Source organism: Tetrao urogallus (genome assembly GCF_951394365.1).
Source record: "Tetrao urogallus genome assembly, chromosome: 1".
Lineage (NCBI taxonomy): Eukaryota > Metazoa > Chordata > Aves > Galliformes > Phasianidae > Tetrao > Tetrao urogallus.
The window spans coordinates 49562705-49569369 of NC_136813.1; positions in this window are offsets into that span (position 1 = coordinate 49562705).

Below are 6665 nucleotides of genomic sequence, written 5' to 3' on the forward strand. Positions count from 1 at the left end.
TTAGCGTTCGTTTCTTCTTAATGGTATGCATCTAATTATGCCTCTATGAAAACGTGAAGACACCAGTATTCTAGCTTCAAAACAGCCCTAACTTTTCATTCATGTTTGCCTCAGATGTGAGCATAGTTGAAACGTAAGTCTATTCCATTTCAGTTTAGAGGTGAAAGTAGACATTTGCCTTTGACTAAGGCGAAATGGCAACATGACAAAGTTGCTCATTAAATCATCTCCTTTCTTATTGTTTGTAATTCAGATCAAGAATGGCAGGTTGAGGCTGGAAAAGATGAGATATTATGATTTCACACAATCTTCAGAATGATTAAAAGATTAATTATTACATTCCTCTGATAACCACACAAAAATATTATTGGTTAAAACTTCAGTCTTTATTTCCCTGCTTATCTCTGTACTTTTCATCTTCTCAAGAAAAAAGCATCCTGTTTTTGATAAGTCTCCAATAATGCAGCAGCAGAGTTCTATCTGTCCTCATGTATAAGACATGAAATTCACACATAAAATAGTTTTCTAATAGACACAAGAGCTCCTTTATATTTATGATCTGTCACAATTAAAGTTTTAACCTATGCAGAAAAACTGCATGTGACTTTCAGAATAGACACTCTGTTTTATTCTTCAAATGTATTTTCTTGCTTCCTGTAGTAGCTCTGACTTCAACCTGTTTGTATTAAAGTAAATGGTATCTTAATTTTACCTTCTAAATATACCCTGCAACAATTCATAAAAGACATTCAGAATTCATTGTTCATCTGGGTATAAATGCATAGTATAAGATGTTGTCTCTTAATCTTTTCCAGATTGCCACATAAATCAACAGGTAGCATTATTCTTTTAGTCTGGCATCAAATCCAGTGATTTGAAAATAAAATTTCAATTTTACTATTAATGAAACTGCAGCAGATCAGTATCGCTTTCTCATGGTAAGCTGCACCACGGACATGCATTTCTATTTCTATTAGCATTCTTTCTTAACCATCATCCACAAACATCAGGGTATTAAATCATTAACAGGTGCTGTAGCATTAGGTCAGTGTCACTGTGATAATATTAAGATGTCTGTTAATTTGGTATATGATATCCATGGGGGCAGGGGGCCTGAAATCTTCAAATATGAGCTACTTACAAAGCTTCATACTTAGCTGTACTCAAGCTTGAAGCTTACTGAGCCTGTGGATCGTGCCTGGGAATTGCTTGAATATGTGAAAGCCTGTCTCTTGTTCCTAACAGTTGGTCCCATGAAAGACATAAGTTACAACCTTGGGGATTTTTTGTGCTTATTCACATAGTTACCCAACTTATCAATTTGGTTTCATAACCACCTCTTAGAAGAATAGCTTCCAGCCTTCTTCTAGTCGTCTTCAATAATGCACCCTCACTTAAAAAGTTTCTCGCTTTGTAAAATGTGTTTTCCATCACCCCAATACTCCTTCCTCCAACCCCCCCCCCCAAAAAAAAAAAAAATTTGTGTTGCAAAACTGCAGTTCTGGCGTAGATCTGAGCAACTCATGCCCCCACCTCAGCTACGTGCCAGCTGACGGCAGTGGACAAAAGCACTCCTTTAGCACGCCTGTAGTCCCAGTGTGTCAAGGGTAGGGTTTGTGCCAGCTGAAAGCAGCTGCCCACCCAAGGAGCTCTCAGCAGGAGGGCTGTAGCCGGGTTGCAGCCTGCCTGCCACCTCGCAGAGAGAAACACGCTCCGTGTGAAGGCAGCACTACCAGCTGCTGGCCGTGCTGAACGGCGCCATTTAGTCGAGGTTGAATGGCAACTTCGTACTTGTTAGGTTTTGTGCGTTACATGGTTCTGTTTAAAATAAAGTTGCAGAGAAAGAGTATACTAATTCCATTGTTCGCCAGTCTCAGTGAATGGAAAAAATAAGTGCACATTGATGCGATTGCAGGCTGAAGTTGTGCTCTGAAGAAATTCACTAACGTGCGTAAGAGGACTCTTCCTTGCCAGTCATCTCCTTTTCTCCTGGAACAGATGCCAGTTAGTGTCAATTACAATTTATTGGTTGGGGCAGGATGGTTGTTCAGGAGGAGCAGGAGTGAGATCACCAATTCAGCCCACGAGACCCCCCACACGCTGTGAGCAGTGATAGTGTTGCATAGCTCCCAACCCCAGCTGGATTGGAACTGATGATGTAGAGGTTGGAACAATGCTCCAGCTCACACAAGTCCTCTAAGCTATTCGCTCCCATTCTCTGTAGGGTATGTTGATTGTACTTTTATTTAAAGTGCTTCAGGTAGGAAAAATGAATATTTACAATTAAATGCATGTAAATGGAAGTGGAAAGGCTTGATTGGAAAAATATCAAGTTTCTAATACATATTACTGTACTAAGACCTCCCACACAAGGCAAACACTTATAGTCAGATCTAATGAATATTCTTTTCTGGTTCCTGTGCCAGTGGAGAGCCACAGAAGTAGCAAAATCTTTTTGTTTGTATCTGGGTCCTCTACGGAACTGGAAATAGCTCAGTTCTAGTTTGTTCTATGTGGTGTCATGCCTCTGCCTGGTACATTTTAGACATTCATGATGATTGGGCTGGCTGAAATCGATATTATGTTATACTTTTAACGCTTCTTTTGCATGACTGCAACATACAAGGGGTGGGTGATTCTCAAATGTCAAAACAGAGAAGGTGTCAAGCTGTTTTTCAAACGATTGTTAACCACAGTGAATGGCAACTAGACTGGTTTTCTAGTCAACAGTAAGTTCCAATTCTCATTTTTCTTAAATCCTTTTCTAGAAAAATATTTCCTGTCTTACAGAGTTCTACCTCTCCCACTGCGCTCTCTTCCCTCCCCTTTCCCCTCTCTCATGCACGATCTTGAGTGCAATGGGTGTCACTTCTCTTTCTATCTCTCCATCTGTTCCCACGATCAGCAGTCACAGTCCAGCCCCTACTTTGCATCTAGTATGCGTATTCTCTTTATCCTTGGTCTGTTTTGATTTCACGCTTTTCCTGTCTCTCCCTTGCCCTCTCCACCATGACTTTAGTCTCTCTAGCCATCAGAGACCTGAGGGTGTGGTTTGACATTGCAGCTCATTTGGGCTCTTGGCTGCCAAAAATGAGCGTCCCCTTGGCTTGCTGTTGCTTCCCTTGAAGTGGTGGTAGCTGTCACCTAGCAGTTTGAGTAAGATGAAGCCAAGGAGTTACACTGGTAGAAAACTCAGTCTTCAGCAGCAGCAACAGATCAGATTAGTTCTGTGTGGTTTCAGCTCACTCAACCAGCTCACCAGAGTTTGGTGAACAGCAGTGATGCAGGGGTAGGACACGCAAGATGAAGGGGGCCAAGATTCCCTTTGGAAAGGCAGCTGTGAGGTCAGTTGGTCTTCTGCAAAGTGTAGCCTAGTGGCTCCCGTCTCCCATATCTTCTGTACACAGTTCTGCACGCTGTGAACTGGCCTCTTTTCTTCAAGGCCCTTTTTTAAGAATAGGGTCCAGTTAGTTTTGGGTGGAGCAGTTATGAGAGAAGCAAGATGGAGACAGCCATAACTTTACCAAGATAGTGATGAGGTGCTGGAACAGGCTGCCCAGGGAGGCTGTGGATGCCCCATCCCTGAAGGTGTTCAAGGCCAGGTTGGATGGGGCCTTGGGCAGCCTGGTCTAGTATTACTTGGCAGCCCTGCATGCGGCAGGGGGGCTGGAGCCTGATGGAAGGAACCTTGTGGTTCCTTCCAACCCAAGCCATTCTATGATTCTGTGATAACTTGAGTGGCTGCCACTTCTTTCAACAGATGGCAGCATTGTGGTAGAAGGCGACCAAGAAGGTGGCACTGCCCTTCTCAAGGTCTGCCTGCGTGCAGGGAGATGCTGTCTGAGTATCAGCAGCGCACTGAGCTGCAGTTGCCTGCAGTGGGTACTCGTGAAGTAGTGGGTACTTCCACCTGCTGAGAGGCAGGTCTTCATGTGGCTGGGATAGAACAGAGAGGATCCTTCTCATCTTGTAGCTAAGTAGTGTGCCTGGGCAGCTTGGTCAGTCTGGCTTTAATGCTGCAACAACAGCAAACAGATTGAGGGAGACTGTAAACAAGCTATCCCAGAAATCTTTTCTTTAACACAGCCGTTAGGGCTGAAGGAATGTACGTATGCAGTGCTAGAGTTCATACTTTTTTGCCTCATTTCTGACCATGTGAGCCTCTTTTAAAGCGGTAGAGTTATTTCCAAATCAGATATTTAAAGCGGAGCTGTTAGGCAGAGATCACCATTTACATAAGACTTCTATTTAACCTATTACCTATGAAAATTTACTTCAGGCTGGAACTTGCTTTCCAAAACAAATGGTTTTTAAAATTTTCTTACTTATGAGTACCTTAAATTGTGTTTTCTAAAGGGGGAAAAAAAAAAAAAATACTTGGAAACTTACCAGTTTAATTTGCATTTTGGCTCTAATGTAACTCAAAATAGATTAGATTTAAAAAAAAAAAAAAAAGAAAGAAAGAAAATAAAAAAGAAAATAAAAAGGAAATTTGGCAAGTGATTACTCAATACATGATTTTACTGCTTTGGTATTTTGAAAATAAAAATGAACAGATCTGTTTGACTTTGAAAAGTGCTTGGTGCACGTGTGCTGTAACCACTTCTCAGAAACCAGAGGGAAGGTTCCTCGCGTGCTGCGCTGCCTGCAGCTCAGCTCCATGCTGTGACAGCCTGCAGCAGCCGTGAGAGACCCAGGGGGTCAGTGATCACAATCTGTATGTTCAGGTAATGCTGCGTGGAAGTAATGCAGAGCAGCTGGGTTGGGGGAGAAAACCAAGGGCTGTGCTGTTTCTGTTTCATAGAGCGGGAGTCGGGGAAGGGAACATGCTGTGCTAGGGCACGAAGGTGAGCAGCAAGAAAACACTGTCGAACTTCCTCATCTGGAGCTGTGTGTATCTGATTTCTGTGCCTTCCCTGTCACTGATTCCCATGTAGTTGTGTCCCCAAGCCCCTCCCTGGTAGCTTGCTTATCTCACCTCTGTGCCAAGGGCTGGCAGCTCTGCTGAGCCCTACCAGGCCAAGCAGGTGGTGGTGGTGTTGGCCCTCAGTGCAGAGAGGGTTGGGGGAATGCTGTATCTCAATCAAAGGAGCAGGGTCCTCTGTTGCTCCTGTTACCCTGTTCTCACTAGTGAAATGACAGAGAGGCAGCATCTGGTCCCCTTGGGGTGCCTGGGGCTTTGTCAGCTGCTCGATGCCATGATCTGCCCTTCCCCGTTCCATAATGCAGATTTGGTTCCTGGCAACTCTGTGTATCTACACGCAGGACCACCTTGCTGGGTTGTGGATCACTGTGCATCAACAGACCTTCATGTGGCAGAAATCTCGCTTTGTCCCATCCCTGCCCTGCAAACTGCAGTTCTGCTTGTTGATTCTATTAGTGATTAAGCCCTTGTTCTTGTGTAGCATGATGGTGTGGGCTTAAAGCCCTGACACAAAGCTTGGAGGAGCAGTGAGCAGTGTTTCTCCATGCAATGGCCCTGGTTGAGGAGAAACAGCACTGGAGAACTGCACATTGGGATTCCCACCTTCCTGCTTGCATGGGAAAGAACTTTGGTCTGCATGGGTGCCAACAGCAATCTCAGTGTTCTCATACAGGCGTAAAGATGGACAGACAGAACTGCCAACAAGTAGCAGGACAGGTACTCAGAGCTGCCATCGGCCAGGCAGATTTCTGCAGGCAGGAACTGCTCCAGAGGTGCCAGTGGGGTGATGGGGGTGGGGGAGAAAACCAAGTAGTGTCCCTTAGGGAGCACTGCCACTCAGGCTTGCTGTGGAGTCCAGGGTGTTTTTTTTTTTTTTTCAAATTGAATCATAGAATCACAGAACGGCCTGGGTTGAAAAGGACCACAGTGATCATCTAGTTTCAACCCCCCTGCTGTGTGCAGGGTGACCAACCACATGACCCTAGAGTTACCTAAAAGTCTCTTGGCCCCACCGAGTGCGTGTCCATCCCAGGCAGATGCTCACACATCTCTGATGTGCCACACGTAAGTAAAATTCGATCAACGTCTTCAAGAAGTCCCTCAGAACTTTGTTTAGGTTAACCTCGCCAAGCGTGGCCGCAGGAGGAGCTCCTGAGCGGCGCTGCGGGCCGCTTGGACTTCACCTCGACCCGATGAGCGACGAATAGGGCGGACAAGAAGGAGGAGGAGAGCTCGCCGAGCCCCGCGGCCGCTCCACCTCAGCACTGCGAGGAGCGGGCGGAGGTCGGGGCGCTCCTCACGGCCGCAGGGAGGCGCTGTGGTGCGGGGCGCGGAGCGGGGCTGGAAGCGGGATCCGCTCAGGGGGCAGCGGAGGGCGCGGGCTGAGCCTCATTGGGACGCGCATCCCTTTGGGTGCATTTCGGGCTTTTTTCTGTTTCACCTTTTTTTTTTTTTTTTTTTTTTTTTTTTTGGCCATACACCTGAGTTCCGTGCTCGGGAAACGCGGCCAACGGCCCACAGCTGGTGGGCTGAGGCAGAGGAGGCGGCCGGGAGGCTGAGGGGAACGAGCGGGGCTTTAGAAAGATCCCGAACGTGAGAGCGCTGCCCGGCAAAGCGCGGTGCCGGGCGCCGTCCTTTCCCCTCTTCTTTAACGCACGCTAAAAGAAAAATCCTTCACAGCATCTTAAAGAACTTTTTTTTTTTCTTTTTTCTTTTTTCTTTTTTTTTTTTTTTTTTGACA